Source organism: Tursiops truncatus, chromosome 21 (assembly GCF_011762595.2).
Source record: "Tursiops truncatus isolate mTurTru1 chromosome 21, mTurTru1.mat.Y, whole genome shotgun sequence".
In the NCBI taxonomy this organism is placed as follows: domain Eukaryota; kingdom Metazoa; phylum Chordata; class Mammalia; order Artiodactyla; family Delphinidae; genus Tursiops; species Tursiops truncatus.
Window position 1 is genome coordinate 27,829,002 of NC_047054.1, and position 17,012 is coordinate 27,846,013.

Genomic DNA, 17,012 nt, shown 5'->3' on the forward strand with positions numbered 1-17,012 from the left:
TGAGGTGCACTTGAAGGAGGAGAGGAATTAAGGAGAGGAGAAGTAGTGTGTGCAAAAGCACAGAAGCCTGAGGAAGCAGGATGTTTTCCTAGGTCTGGAGGGTAGAGTGCCAGGGGTGGGGAAAGTTAGTGGTGAAGAATTAAGTTGAACAGGAAAGTTGAGGCTTGACCATGATGGCCTAGGATGTCTTAGTAAGAAGAATGGATTTTTATACTGAAGACAATGAGAAATCATTGGATAGTAATTGTAGGAACATTTCTCGAAGGAAAAGGTGCTTGAACTAAACATTGATTCATGGGTAGGATTTAGCCTGGTAGAGACAAAGGCCTGGGACAGAGGGAGGAGAGAAGCAGGAATACAGAGCTCAGAGGTAGAAGTGAGCTCAACACTTACAGGACCCAATCAGCGGCCAGGTGCTTTCTCTTGGAGCAATCTTAGGCAGCCATTGCTTTAACTGATGATTCCAGAAGGGGTTTAAGGTTAGAGCAACTAAGAGTGTGGCTGGCATATTGGTACATGACTCTTTGAATTATGGTTTTCTCAGGGTATATGCCCAGTAGTGGGAATGCTGGGTCATATGGTAGTTCTGTTTTTAGTTTTGCAAGGAACCTCCATACTGTTCTCCATAGTGGCTGTATCAATTTACATTCCCACCAACAGTGTAGGAGGGTTCCCTTTTCTCCACACCCTCTCCAGAATCTATTGTTTGTAGATTTTTTGATGATGGCCATTCTGACCGGTGTGAGATGATATCTCATTGTAGTTTTGCATAAGTCCCAGTATATTACCTTCTTTAAATTGTTTACAATCACATGGTCTTCTATCTTTAGGTACTTTGATTTTTCTTTTTGGCAATAGGGATGATCCATGTGCTCATGATTATCATATAAAGATGGTCCATATTTGCCTGTAGGGTCTTTGATGCTTTTATATGTTACAGTGAGCATGTCTTTTTGACATCTTGCCTAGCCCTGGATATAGACTTGATGGCAATACTTCTTAAAATCAAGCACATGGTTTGACACGTCTAGGAGTCTTGCACACTGGAGATCAATATGGGTGGGCCACCGGTACATCCCATGACTGAATGTGTGGATGTTTCCACAGGGCCTCTGCCTGGGAGCAGACATGCACTCAGGCCCCAGAGGGATGAGCAACAGCTGCTCGTGACTCGATTCTTCAAAACCATCATCTCTGCAATGGAACAGATTTCCTTGTCATTTAATCCAAAAGTAAGTCAGTTCTAAAAGAACTTTTAAACTATTATTATTACACTTTTCTGGTTTGTTTCATGCAAAATTTTCTGTCATCTCTCTAAAGATCCTATATACCTTAAAAAATGATCCTGCTTTCCACTTGGTTCCTTTTCCTGTTTGACTTGGTCTCTATCTTTCGTGATACTGGTGAGATCTTAAAAATGAATTGACAGCAGGGTGTCGGAAAGGATGTCAGCTCGTCAAACTTCACATTATTCAACTTCCAATTAATCCTCCTGTTTTAACCTCACTCCCCGCCATGGCCGTCAGCAGTGTCTTCCAGTTCCTGAGCCGTCCCTCTGCTCCCTGGGTCGGGGTGCGTGCTCTTCGTTGCTTTATTTCCCACAGTAACCCAGAGTCCAGCTTTCCCTGCTGTGTGAAGGCAGGTACCCCTCAGTCACTATTTTCCCTTTGTGGGTTTCTGGCTTTGTGGATTCCAGGAGGGAGAAGACATACATGCACTTGTGCAGTTTACCTTTCTAAAGTAGAAGGGTGTGACTGTCTTAAAGATGTATAAGTATTTGGATTTAAAATCATAAAATAATTTGTTGATTATTTGAAAGATACTATGAAACTGGCATTCAGTGTTTAAACTTTTAAAGCCTGTAGGTGGGGAAAATATGATCATCTGAAATGTACTGGGCTGTACTTTCTATGGTTTGAAAGGCATAATGGAAATTTATCTTTACATAGTCTCTTTCTTTGTTCTGGGATAGAATCATTTCGGTTGTGTTTCTTGTTCATCTAGTGTTTCATTTTGTTGTGTTTAGGGTTGTTCTAAACGGTTTTGAAGCAAACAGAACAAATGCTTTTATTTTCATTCGCAACTCAATCATTCATTTGTCTGTTAATTTACTTCTACAACAAATATTTATTAACCCTGTACTCAATGCCCTGCCTAAACTACAGGGAAGGAGGCAGACATAACAGCTGTGTACTTCTTGTTATTCTGTTTTATAATGTGAAAAGCTGTGTCAAGAGATTGGAGGATGGAGGTAGCTTTGAAGAGTGGTTCTCCTCCAAGTCTGGTATCCTGACCAGGGAGCATCAGCTACCCCCGGAAATTTGTTAGAAATGCCAGTACTCAGGCCCTGAATCCGAAATTGTGGGGTTGAACCCGGCAGCCTGGTTTAAACAGCCCTTCAGGTGATTTCAGTGCACACTAACATGTGAGAACCACTGTTCTAAACAAGAAAAAAAGCTTTAATTAAAAAAAGTTTAGTTTCTGTGAACCAGAAAATAAAGCTGTGTTGTATTCTGGGTCTACAGAAAGGGGAGAGGAGATGCAGAAAAAGAGCTTGGAGATAATGGAAATTCCAGAAATCCATTAAAAAAAAATCTGTCCTATCCTCAGACTTAATTTTTTAAAAACAAAGACGTGTACTGTGTGTCTTATTGAAGGTTTCTGGGATTATTTTTTAGTTCATTTTATATGCTTTGGAACTCATTTTCTGGTTGGAGATGGGAATAAGATCCTTATTTTATGGTGTTTATGTTAAAACTGTAGGCAGCCCTGATGTTGACAGAACCACGGGATCAGCTGCAAAAGTTGTCGCATCACTGTTAGTTTTGCTAATATCGTGGTCATGGCCAATACTGCTCTCAGTGTCACCCTGATATTTTGTTGACATTCATCTTGTAGCTTTTACTTTTCTGGGGATGTGAGGGTTAGTTGATAAGCACTGGATTGTCTTAGTGATAACCTAGTATTTTACTCCTTTCAGTGATGGCTTAATATGATGAATTGATTTCCCTATACCTCCACTGTTCTCTTCCTTTTGGTCACATTTTTTTTCCCCCGGAAGTCTTCTTCTATGTTCCTGTAAATAGACACCTGGGGGACTTGTCCTCAGTCCTTCATTCATGTCCAGATATGCCTCTGTGTTTAGGTTAAAGCTGTCACTCTGTTACACGGATCACTCGTTTGGGCTTGTTGATTACGTGCAGTTACAGCAGCTGCAGTTGATGTTCATTCCTCTTGTGTCTGGGGAGGCAAGATGGCATAAGGCAAAGAGCACTGGATTTAGTGTCAGAGCTGCAACTGATGTCTCCCAATTCCAGCAAATCCACGTGGCCTAGGAAAAAAATATCCATCTCTCATTGCCATATTTGCAAAACTTTGGTATGATCTTATTTCTGAGGATCTTCCCTTTCTTCCCTTCCCTGATTCTAGGTACACAGGTCACAATCTGTACAGAAATGTTATTCTTGGGCTTTCAGCCATGAATATCATACTTATTTGGGAATCGGAAGTGGATTTGGAGTATTAGGAAGGTGTTAGAAGGGGGAGATTTAACAACTGTTCTTTACCCCTCCAAATCCCAGAAGCTTTTGTAGAAGTCCATTTCCCAGAAACAAACAAACAAACAATAGGAGACCTCAAGTTCTCACCATAAGCTCATTGTTATGTGAGTGGGTTTGGGTTGCTCTGTTGTTGCTTCTCTATGGCAAATTCAAATACATCCTCAACCATTAAGATTTTTGTGATCAGGACAACTCTTCTATTTCCTTTCTCCCATTCTTCAGATGCAAACCATTTCTCATCACTTACGGCTGTAAACATATTCTTGAAAATATTCATTATATGTGTACTGGTCTTATGGCCCTTCTTATACTGGGGATCCTATCCTAGGAATTGAGCCTTGCTCTTTTTGGGGGACCCTGTGTTCAGCACAGTGCCTAACATACATGAGTTACTTACTGAATACATGGAAGATTCCCTTAATTAACAGAAGTCTGTGTGTCATGTGGATAGTGGTCTGTGATCCCAGTCCATGAACTTTTTGTTACCAGTCTATGATGAGAGAAGTACAAAAATTGAGAATAAGTGATACAACCTGTCGTAACAATTTGACATCGCTGCACCATCAAAATATGTGATCAATGCACTTATTTCACTGAATAGGGCACATAATATATTTTGTATATTGAGCTTTTATCCTACAAAGTTGCTAAAATCACTTATCTTCTCCAGTTTCTTTTTGGTAGATTCATTGGGATTCAACATAGTCACGTCATTGGCAAAGAAAGTTTTATTTCTTCCTTTCCAATCTGTGTGCCTTTTATTTGTATTTCTTTCTCTTTTCATTAAGACCTCCAGGATAATGTTGAATAGAGCTGATAAGATGGGATATTCTTGCCTCATTCTCCATCTAGAGAGAAAGCATTCAACCTTTTACCAGTAATTATGATGTTAACTGTAGATTTTACCATACGTGTCCTTTATCAGATTGAGGAAATTTCCCTCCACCCCAAGTTTCCTGAGAAATATTATTGTGAGTGGGTATTGAATTTTGTCCAGTACTTTTCCTTGAAGTCATATGGTTGTTCTTTTCTGTCAACATAGTGAGTTGCCTGACTTATTTTTTTTTTAATTTTTTGCGGTACGCGGGCCTCTCATTGTTGTGGCGTCTCCCGTTGCGGAGCACAGGCTCTGGACGCGCAGGCCCAGCGGCCATGGCTCACGGGCCCAGCCACTCCGCGGCACGTGGGACCCTCCCAGACTGGGGAACGAACCCGCGTCCTCTGCATTGGCAGGTGGACTCTCAACCACTGCGCCACCAGGGAAGCCCTGCCTAACTTATTTTTAAATGTTGAAACAACTTTGCATTTATGGGATGAGCCGTGAATGGTGATGATGATCACCTGAATGGTGGTATATTGCTGGATTTGATTTTCTAAAAGTATGTCAGGGAGTTTTGCATCTATGTTCATGAGGGATATTGGTTTCTAGTTTCTCTTATTGTAGTATCTTTGCCTGGTTTTGGAATCGGGGTAATTCTAGCCTCATAAAATCAGCTGGGGAGTGTTTACTTTCTTCTGTTTTCTTGAAGAGCTTGTGTGTAATTGGTATTATTTTTTTCATTAAATGTTAGATAAAACTCAGAGCCTGGAGTTTTCTTTGTGGAATTTTTCAGCCTATGATTTCAATTTTTAAAACTAAATATGAGAGTATTCATTTATCTCTTCAAACTGAGTTTTGGCAGTTTGTGTTTTTACAGAATTTTACACATCACCAATGATGTCATAAAGTTATTATAAGAGTCCCTTATTATACTGTGAATCTTTTTAGGATCTGTAGTGATGGCCTCTCTTACATACTTGATTTTGATTATTTGCGTTAGCCCTATTTTCTTGGTTAGTCAGGCTAGTGTTTTCAATTTTGCTAATTTTTTCAAAAACCAACATGTGGTTTAATTGATATTCATTATTGTCTCTGTGCTTCCTATTTCACTGATTTCTGCTATTATCTTTATTATTTCATTTCTCTGCTGTATTACTTGCTATACCTCTATTTTTTTTTTTTAGTGGTTGCTCTAGTGTTTACAATATATATCTTGAACTTATTACAGTCTACTTTCAAGGAAGATTATGCCATTTCATGCATAATTAAAAACCTTAAAATGGTGAGCTTCCATATGCGCTATGTTTTAATATACGTATGTATAAATCTCATGATATATTCTTATTTTCATTTAAGTTGTCAGTTACCTTTCATACAGATTTAAATTTTTGAGACTTTTATTTTTATATTTACCCACTTTTCTGGAACTCTATTTCTTTGAGTAGATCCAAATTTATATCTGATATTATTTTCCTTTCACCTGAAGAAATTTCTATATCATTTCTTTTAGTGTAGGCTTGGAAACTGTCACTGGGCATAAGTTGGGTCAATCACAGAACTCACTTCTCTTTGTTTCACTTTTTCCAGAGGTCAAGCTCTGTCCTGTCTCTTTTCCAATGCCTAAAAACTCAAAATATATATTCATGTAGTTTTTCCAGTTTTCTAGTTGTTTAAGACCAAACAATAAATATCTTTCTTGTTGCCCCATGGTAGCCTGGAGAGAAATTTCTGAATAGAGTATAAATCAAAAAGAATCTGTGGTAGATTGGAAGAATAAAACAGCAACCACATCAACAATAACTGGGCCTTCACCATAGAGCAACATTGTTCAATAGAACTTTCTGAGTTGATGGAAGTGTTCTATGTCTGCACTTTTCTCTACAATAGCCATCAGTAGACATGTGGCTATTTCAAGACTGAGTACTTGAATGTGGCTAGTGTGTCAGAGGAACTGAAGTTTTAATTATACTTAATTTTAGAAAATGTAATAGTGGGACTTCCCTGGTGGCACAGGGGTTAAGAATCCGCTTGCCAATGCAGGGGACATGGGTTCGAGCCCTGGTCCAGGAAGATTCCACATGCCGCAGAGCATCTAAGCCCGTGCGCCACAACTACTGAGCCTGCGCTCTAGAGCCCGCGAGCCACAACTACTGATCCCACCTGCCACAACTACTGAAGCCCACGTGCCTACAGTCCGTGCTCTGCAACAAGAGAAGCCACTGCAATGAGAAGCCACGCACTGCAACGAAGAGTAGCCGCCGCTCGCCGCAACTAGAGAAAGCCCACGCACAGCAACGAAGACCCAATGCAGTCAAAAATAAATAAATAAATAAATTTTTTAAAAAAGAAAATGTAATGGTAACGTGGCTAGTGGCTACTTTATTGGACAGCTCATATCTAGAACCTTTAGAAAAATGTTAGCAAGACTGGAACAGAAAGAATGTCAGTAAAGGAGAACAAAGCTAGACTGAGGACAAGGGATGGATGTTTATCTTTTTAGGTGAAGCAGAGCTGGGTAATGTGTGCTTAAGGCTTGTGCTGAAGAAGACAGGAAAACCAGAGAAGACGTAATGACACAATACAGTGAGGGTTAAATTAGCTGTTTCAAAAAATGCTTCGGACTCGCGCACTAGTCATTGCTGCTAATATTGTTTCCCTAGTGATCTGAGGTCAAGGTGAGCAATTGCATAACAGGTATCACACATGAGTACGTACATCTCTCTCAATTCCAGCTTTCCCTGCCATTTAGCACTCCTAGGGTTTTCTAATCCCCAAGAGGACAGTTTATAACGCTTGCACTGTGTCCTAAGTTTTATAAGGAGGCAATAGTTAAATTGGTCAAAGCTAGCACCTCTTCCAGGTTGTTGAGAAACCTGGCATTTTCCCAATATGGAGCATAGAAGACAAGGGGTGGCTGCCATTGATCTTGCCTCCCTCGAGTGTCTGTTTTCCAGGATGACCATCCATAATAGCATCAATTCTTGGAAGCCCTATTCCTGAAGCCCAAGTATTGAGAGACCAGCATGTCAGGGACCTTTTCTTGTGTGCAGTTCTCATGATAACTGATGACCTGTGCGTGTGGAAAATGTACAGAGGTCCCCCCAGCACCATGTATGTGTCTGTAGTAACTTCAGGTGAAATCAGAGTCAAGGAATTTGTTTTTCCCTTCGGATGCTGAATTACATTCGAGTGTCTGTGTGGAAGTTTTATTTCCAGGTTATCATTCTAAGAAGGCCTTTTCATGACTGACCTATTTTTATGGGCCAGACCATTAAAGAAAACAGGAGATAGATTGCATTGTTTGCCATCTGTATCTACAGTGCAGCATATATAATTCACTGAAAGATACATGAACACACAGACTTCTATTGGTCACTGTCAGGATATCTAACAGCTTTGCTTGCTTGTCCCTAGTCCACCATCAGTTTTAATCAGAAATTTGGTGTGCTCATGTTTTCCTTTGAAAAATTATTTATCTTTAACATATAATAAGCCAGCCTTAGACATCAGTTAATGGATTGTAAGAGCACATTAGATATTCTAGAGTGACCCAAGTAGGTCACAAAGGTAGTGGGGGTAGGATAAAACACTGCAGTGAGTTCATTCACAGAAGGAACATGAAAAAATCACAAGGAGTTCTTGAACAAGGAAGCTGGGAATGTAGGCTGGGCAGAACCGACTGGTACAGAGTAGAGGACTGGTTGGGAGGTGGAAAATGGCATCTTTTCCAAGCCTTGTGGGAGGCACAGTGCCAAGGGCATGAGCTCAGACAGAGGGTCAATCCCTGGCTCTAATTTCTGATTTACTGCTTCTGCAACCTTGGGCTGGCATCTGGCACAGAGAAACAATACTTCCTACTTTTAACAGTTTTGTAAAAAAAACAAATGAATTAGGGAACTATTCTCAATATTTTATAATAACCAATAAGGGAAAAGAATCTGAAAAAAAAAATATATATATGTATATGTATAACTGAATCACTTTGCTGTAGACCTGAAACTAACACAACATGGTAAATCAACTATACTTCAATTTTGAGAAATGGTAGAAGTACAGGTTAAAAAAAAAATCACATGAGTTAAAGTTTGTGTAAACACAGGCCTAAAAATTCAGATTAGTGTTCAGATGTGGCTGGTGGGGCAGTCCTGCTGCAGGACTTTTTGGTTGAAGGTGGAACCTCAGAGGCAGGGCGGGGGGTACGGGCAAGAATGATAACACATTCTAAGGCAAGGGAGATGCTTAGATGACTAATTTTGTTTAAGGACATGATGTAAGTGTTGGAGTATAGATGTGATTTCAGGACCATCTGTTGCCAATCAGAGCTCATGTGGGCCTGTTTCTGAGCCTTAGGAGATGGACTGCAATGAACACAGAAAAGCCTAGTTTCAGTAGATAAATTCTGAGAGGAAAAGACCTGCTTTGTTGTAACTAAGTGTTGTCCTTGTGCCAATGAACAGTATTTCCTCCTTTGGGATTTCTACTGGAACATGACGTGATATCGAAAAACATAGTAACTTGATTCGTAAGGCACACCAATCCTTATATGGAAACACCAGAAAGATGTCATACTGTGCTGGCTTCACAGTCTGCATCGTATCAGCTGAGTTCGTGTCATAAAAGATCATTTTCAGTACCTAAGGGAGAGAAGAGGGAAATGGTGGGCATCACCCAGCAGCTGAGAAGATGTTCAGAGTGGAGTGAGGTATCCCCACAGGGTGTCCAGAATTGATTTAGGGGGAGGGATTTTGAGGGCATCTGGCGCAAAAGGGCACTTATTTTCCCCAGTTTTTAGATCTAGGTTGGCGAAGCCTAGAGAATGTGAGGCCGTGGAAGGACATGGCAGCCTGTTGCTGGCTGCTTAGAAGGACTCAATAACTGTTCTCTCTTTTCTCTTCTTCCTGGAGACAGACACTTATACACTGGTAGCAGAGACAGAGGCAAAGACTTTTTCCTCTAATTCCTGTTCTACTGCTTAAGCTACCCCCCAAGACCTCCCTTCAAGAAATTTTAAGTAGTTCCTCTTGTTTAAGAAGTTGCCAAATTGAAACACATCAGCAGTCACGCAGCTGAGGAAGGCTGGTGAGAACAGTAAAGGGGAGTTGGGAGTCTTGAGTCTTTATTCTGCTTCTGTCACTACGTAATTGTGTGGGCTCAAGCAAGTTATTTAATCTTTCAGGCCTCAGTTTTCCTGTTTTTACAAGAGGGCTACACGATTCACAAGCACCCTTCTCTCTCTGACATTCTGTGAGTTCCTCCACCTTCTTAAATTCTCTGATTCTGTTAGGGGTCCCTCAATAAGTGTCAGAAGGAGTTACAGTGAAGGTAGTAGCGGTCCCAGGAGGCTTCTCAGACTGCATGGGAAACATGTGGGATGCAGGAGTGCTCAGTGGATACTAAGGACACCTGTTTGACTGAAATTGGGTGTTCTTTGGGGTACTAGGAAGAGACAAGACAAAATGCGGGCTGAGGTGCGATGGTGAAACCTCTCCTCATCTTTGTTTCTTTCAGATTTATCTGACTGAGTTGGGACTGGGGCTCACCCTCAGAATTCTGCCCACCACTGTCGGGCAAAGCAAGCAATGGTGATGTGTGTGTAACTTTTGTGCATAGAAGATGGTTAGCATTTCTACAGGATGGTAATAATGACCATTCATTGAGTGCTTGCCTAGTGTTGACCTAAAATAAATAGACTGCCTGTAAAAATGGTTTTATTTGGGATCAATAGAGAATTACAGTTCGATGTCTGCAAGCATGGGGAGCCATATGTAAACCCTTGCACAGCAAGGGAAGGAAAACGTTTTAATAGAGCAGAAAAGGAATTTGTGGTGGGGAGGCTACAGTGAACACTGAGTCCATGGCTTGTCAGTGACTGAGTCCTTGCTTGGAAAGAAGAGGTGTCTTTCGTCTTCCTGTCAGGCTAGGCTAACATTGCAGGGCGTGCTAGCTCCCCCTTCTGGTCCTCCAACTTGGTTTAATTGAGGTTTCTGTTTATTAATTTTTTTACACCAAATTAGTCGTAAGTCCAAAATGCTTTACATTCATTTTCTTATTTGGTTCTCATGATACCCTGTGAAGTCAGATGCATTTTACAAATGGCGAAACCATAGTTCAGGAATGTTTGCTGCTAAAATTCACATAACTGGCAACTCAAAAGAGCCAGGATTTGAATCGGCATCTGTTTTGACCTCCAATGCTGGGCTTTGCCGTTGACTCCTTTAAGGGCTGGGTCTGTATAGCTCACACGCTGACAAGCCTCAGTGCAGAACACATCCAAGTCTTCGGGCAGTTTAATGATAAATGAATTAATCAAAAATAATTAAACATCTCAAGCATTAAATACAAAATAACTAGGACATCGTTGGCTCTCCACATGAATTCCTCCTGATGAAGCACTTTCTGCTGTGACAGAAATAAAATAAAGTCCCTCGGTAATGCAAAGCATATACAGCAATTAATTCTACATTTGTATGGTCTTTTCTTTAGAACTGTATTTTAATTTTTTAAAGCGCCATTTTAATATCTGTGCTGTAACTGATAGTTATTTTGGGAAGGGGGCAGCAAGAGGATTTCAGTGGCAGCACTAACAGTTTTTTAAGGCAACAGCTGCAGGGCTTAATCACCCTGTGCCTGTCTGAGGGGAGATAGTCTGTAGCTGTACCTGCTACTGCAAGGTCATTGGTTTGAGTCTAGTCAGAGTTGGTCAAGGCTGCTCCTTGGTGGCCTCTGTAAATGAGATAGTGGACTTACCCAGTTTCCTCCTGGGCGGCCATCCAGGACTAATTCTGAAGGCTCTTACTCCAAATGGGAGGACCAATCCTGGCTTAGACACTTATCATTGTGTCCTTTCAAGGTCTAGGCCATGGCTAATCCCGATGGCTATTATTATTGTTATTATTATTACTATGTATTCACTCAGGCACCAGCAGAATACCAATTTGGAGAAAACAAGCACGTTAGCTTCAGTTCCTGTTGGTCGTGATGGCTGGAGGTGAGCACAGGAACAAGTAAGAAGTTCATTACTCCTATCCACCCATCTCCTAACCACACTTCAAAAGTCCATCTCAGGTCCCATCCCATCACAAAGCTGTTCAGGACCAGCAGCCCATGATGCCCCATGAATTCCAGTTGTCTCTGCTGCCTGTGGGTATCTTATGGCTCATTATCATTCACGACTTCACATTACTATGCACTCTCATTTTGGATGCTCAAGTGGAAAATAGCAGTTAGGACATTAAAATCTTTCATAGGTTCGCTGACTCATGAACCCTGGCTTAATATAAGTCTTCCAGTGCCCTAACTTGAATCACCGTGGTTTCCTCTAAGGAGTCCTTCCCTGAGACCCTTTTTAATATATCAAGTCTCTAAATCATATACAGCAACCACACCCCACCTGCATTCTTACTCTTAGTATGTATGAAACACCATATACGAGGTGGGCATGCATTCTCTCAGTCTGCCTCCTTAATTATTTTACTCTGCTTACACCTTAGAATTCTTATGTTTCTTTAAGAAACAGGTGGAACATTAATTAATTAGCTAATTAGCTTAATATTTAAATCTGTAATCTCCTGAACGCTTTTCCATCATGGCTCTCTTTTAATCCTTTAATCCTGAATACATGTTTTCTTTTAATTATTATGACTTCAGTTGTTCCTATGTTTCAACCTTTTTGTCTCAGATATGAATCCCTGGACCCATGTCTGTAGTGATGTCCTGGGTTTTACCTGAACTGAGAAACCTATCCTGCTTAAGTATTTCTCCCACAGGTGACTCTGTAATCTGAGACAATGTGTACTTGTAGAACGGACCTGGGCATAGCCTATGGAGTTCATGGGATGGAGGAATTATAACATCACAGCCATGGAGGAGTCAACGGTGCTTAATAAATACACATGGAATCCATTGAATAACTGAATGATCTAGCAGCGCCACTGTGAGCAATTCCCTCCACTCCTTCCCATTTGGCACCCTGGGTCCTGAGAGAGTCCCAGGCCACTGAGAACTCTGACCTCACGTGCTTCCTGAAGGGGATAAAACCTCCTGATTCAATCACCTGGTCCTAGACTCAACTGCCACCTGTCTACCAATTACTTTAGCAATGTAAACCGAAGTTCTTTGCTGCTTGCATAGTACGCTTAAATTTCTCTCTCTGCACCTGGCTGTAAGAAATACCACATTGTTTAATTTTTCTAAATCAAATTAGTTCTGAGTTTGTGCCCACACTAGTCATGCTTGGGAGAAATTCAAACTCAGTAATAGTTTTGGAGACAGGTGGCTTATGTGAGTGTTCGGAAACTGAAGAAATGCTCGCTACCTTCAGTCTGCTGAGGTCGGCTCTCATATGTACATGTCTCAAGGCCACATGATCCATGCACCATATGCAGACCTGTTATGACCCCAGCTTGGGTGCAGGGGTCTTGATGTAGTTTAGGTCTTTAGCACCTGGTGTCCAACCTGAGAAGACACACCAGGCAGGTCCAGGGTGCTGTGAGTGAATTGGCCCAAACTCTGTTTCCTTTCCAGTCTTTATAAATCTCATCTTTCTCTAGGACCAGCTGTTCCATCTTAAACTCTCCAAGTATTTCTCTCTATTCCTTCCTTTTGGGGAAGTTCTTGACAGGTAGTGTGAGCATATATCATCTAAATCAGGACACTTCTGGGGTAAAAGGGAGCATTAATAAAAAGTATACCAGGAAAAGAGGCATAAACCAGGGTGTATGATTGTCCTATGTGAGGCCTTCCTAAATGAGTCTTTAGAAACACAATGGATTTCTTTTCCCTAGAGGTGACAATAAGGAAAGAAGATGCTGCCATTGGTTCACCTTTCCCATCAACTTATTCTCTTACATATGTGTACCCTGGATCAAAAACTTATCCTCTTTCCAGGAAGGTTATTCTCCCTGGCAGTGCATGTGTGAATGGAGAGGGAGAATGGCAACACTCTCTTGATCACCAAGACCCACCAAAACGACTTTAGAGGATATTGGGATAAAGGGTCTGAGAACAGATTACCAAGGAGCAAATGGCTATAAACCTGAAATGCCAGTTTATCATGCCTAGTGGCTGCCACTTCCCTTTGCTTTATGCTATGGATAGAGAACTAGAGCTCCTTGCGTTGGGCAGTGAAGCTGATGTGGAAATACAAGTCTAGATGCAGCTCAGCTGAGATGCTCTCCGATTGCGAACTTCCCGAGGCAGGAAATGCAGAAGGCCTCTATTTCCAAAAGCCATTAGGAGAGAGTTGCAGGCACGCAAAGCTTTCACTTTAACAGCAAAAAGCCTCCATCTCAGGAGCTTAAATTTGTCTCCAAGGTGAACCTAGGAAGGTGGCAGAAGTGTAGCTATTATTATAGCAATTTGTCCCCTACAAACAGCAGCCCCCAGGTGGAGAAATGTGAGTGGTTAACTTGCCTTTTTTTCTCGTAGATTATTTTTTTCCTGAGTCCCCGTGGTGCTGCCTGGGGAAAGGGCAGAGCAGCCTTTTCCTGTCGTCCTGTCATACTGAGTACAGCCCAACATCTATTGGTTACTGCAGAGCCCAGTCTCTCCCCAATGGACAGTTAGACAATTTGATAGCAGAGAATGTCAATCTTTAATCAAAAGACACAGAGATACCTAATTATCCTACAAAGAGAACAGAAGAAAAAGTCAGCACCCACCCTACTCTTCCACAGGTTTATAGAGAACAAATTTTTAAAAAATTTATTTTAGGGTTTCCCTGGTGGCGCAGCGGTTGAGAGTCCGCCTGCCGATGCAGGTGACACGGGTTCGTGCCCCGGTCCAGGAAGATCCCACATGCCGCGGAGCGGCTGCGCCCGTGAGCCATGGACGCTGATCCTGTGCGTCCGGAGCCTGTGCTCCGCAACGGGAGAGGCCACAGCAGTGAGAGGCCTGCATACAGAAAAAAAAAAAAAAAAAAAAAAAGAAAAAATTTATTTTATTCAAGTATAGTTGATTTACAATGTTGTGTTAATTTCTGCTGTACAGCAGAGTGATTCAGTTATATATATAAATATATAAAAATATATATATATATATAAAAATACACACACACACACACACGTTCTTTTTCAAATTCTTTTCCATTATGGTTTATCACAGGACATTGAATATAGCTCCCTGTGCTGTACAGTAGGACCTTGTTGTTTAACCATTCTATATTTAATAGTTTGCATCTGCTAATCCCAAACTCCCAATGCATCCCCCCCCACTCCCCCTTCCCCTTGGCAACCACAAGTCTGTTTAGAGAACAACTTATGACTCATGCTGGCGACACTTCTGAGGTGAAGAGTTGGTTTGGCTGCTTTTGCAAATCTAGAATATTTTTACTTTTTAGGGCTCTGAAAATATGGCTGTATTTCTTTTGTTTACAGGCTGAAAAAAATCAGATATCCTTCCATATTGCCTGAGAGATGAAACATGTATTTTGTTTTTGCTTTTAATATCCAGGCCTCCAAAAAAATCGTATATTCTCAGATTCTTATTTGGGGCTTGCTTTTATTTTCTTCTCATCCCCAACAGAGGAAACACAGTAAGGCACATTAGGAGGAAAATTTTACTCCCTTGTAATTAAATATATTCAAGAGGAATTTTCCATATTTCAAGGAAAATGTTAAATCTGGGCTTGAGGAGGGTGATGGTGGTGCTGGGTTGTATTTCCCTAGCCTGTAACAAGGGGTATGAAAAATATTGATTTGCTCCTGAGAGATGCTGGAGCAACTTAATTAAAGCTGTTTAAGTACTTTGGAATCTTTTGACAGAAGGAAGCATATAAAAGTGTAATGTGCTTTCATTTAATGTGAACTTTTCAGAAACCAGAAGGAAGCCTTTCCACACCACATCCCATTTCAAAACAATATGCTGGTGAAGATATCTTTTCAATATCCAAGTATATTTGGTTGCGATAAATATAGTCTCTGACCTTTAACAGATGTACAAGTGAAAACAGAGAGAAATTGGACATGCTGTGATGGCGATTGCCTGTTTTACTGAGCCTCTCAGCATATTGATCGGCTGGAAGATGTTTCCGAGAGCTGGTTTAAGACTTATAAATCCACACCATTGGGAGAGGAGAGTGTGGGCTTCTAAGACCCTACCCAAGATAAGTCACGGGAAACAAAGACTGCAGTAGTCAGTCAACTTAACTTTGTGACAGGAGGCTAGCAGGAAGCTCTGCTCGAGTTTTGGCAGGGGGTAGACAGTTTCCCCCTCGTGGTTCTCCACACAGTACAAAGCACACATATCCCCCTCATAAAAGGCCCTGAAGGGACATTCTTAGCTGATGCTTCCAAATCCACGTTGGTCTTCGGCCAACAACGTGAGTGTGCAATTTGGCTGACGAGACCTTGACTTCTTTCCATCATTCTGTCAAGGACTTGATGCATGCACTTTTCCCTCTTCCACCTCCCAGAGCTCTGTCGCTGGCACGTGCCTGCTTAATAAAGTTGGTGAAGCACTTGTCTCCTAACCTTCACCCACGGGAGACCTGGACACATTTCCATACTCATTGAAGACTTCCTTTTTGGCAAGTCAGGCCCTGACTACGACTTCTTGATTGGGTTATAGTAGAAAGCTGTGCTTGGAGTTCTAGCCAGGGTACCTCTTATAAGACACCCCATATGATCACTGCTTGAGCTTCGTGCTGTCAGGGGAAGGTGGAGTAGGGGCTTTGGCAGGGAAGAGGAAGCTTTACTCATGACCTTGAGTTCACCTGGGAGGGGCTGTAGTAATATAGTCACACGCTGGACTGAAGACAGAATAAGGGGAGTGAATTCCACCCTTCTTGGGAGGCCTGCCCTTCCTTGGTTTCTCTCCTAATGAAGGGAAACTTCAGCTGTAGGGGCAACCACCCCATTGTTTTTGAGGCAACCTCATTAGGCTTAAGTTTGCTGTCTGGTGGGATTTGTTCAGTTCATGGCCTTTTAAACTGGCCTGGGCCACCTTCATGCACTAGTTGGTCATTGCAGCTCTAATCGCTGACTTTATCAGTCTTACCAAAATTTTGGCCTTACCCTCATTGTGGTATTTGAATTGGGCTTGTTAGTATTTGAATCTTGGCTTTTCCCATTGAAAGGGATTTGGTTATTCTTCTAGCCTTGGTGCCTCGGGTATCTCTCATGAGTATCTCATGCCAGCTTTTACTCATGGAACCCCAAACTGACCTCTGACCCTGAACTAACCTCCCAAATGGGCTATCTGTGGCAATTTGTTGAAAGTGACTAATGTGGACAGGTGAGATTTGGAGTTCATGTTATTGTGATAGATTCTGGGCACTTAAGTGCTCGTTCAGTATGCTTTCTCTTAATCTCTGCCATGATTGTTCAAATGATACGACGACTAGCATTTCAGTTGCCCAAACTGCAGGCATCTAGTCCTGGAATTCTGCCAGCCTGCTTCCTACAGGATTAGCTTCTCCTAATCTTTTTTCTCTCCGCAGCTGAGTGGTTTCTAACTTAAGTTAGTGTTCTTGCACTTTTTCTACTGCTGTATTAGTATTGCATATTATAGACATACCATAACTTATTTGTCTTTCCATTGATAATATGTTGTTTCTGATTTTGTTCTATTATGAATCTCTTTATACATGTATTTTTGTGCACTGTGTCAGTAGGATACACACCTGGAGATTAAAC

At 41.5% G+C, this 17,012-nt stretch overlaps 2 long non-coding RNA genes across 2 annotated transcripts in view; both read left to right on the forward strand.

The window, feature by feature from the left end:
* Positions 1–17,012, forward strand: part of LOC141277454 (uncharacterized) — a 326,561-nt gene that overhangs the window by 63,396 nt on the left and 246,153 nt on the right. The window contains exon 3 of the long non-coding RNA XR_012328865.1: positions 1,108–1,232. This is a non-coding gene — a long non-coding RNA (uncharacterized lncRNA). The remainder of the gene's footprint in view (positions 1–1,107; positions 1,233–17,012) is intronic.
* LOC141277468 (uncharacterized) lies at positions 9,286–10,070 on the forward strand. Its single transcript, XR_012328902.1, has 3 exons — positions 9,286–9,459; positions 9,557–9,624; positions 9,889–10,070. It is a non-coding gene; the product is annotated as an uncharacterized lncRNA (long non-coding RNA).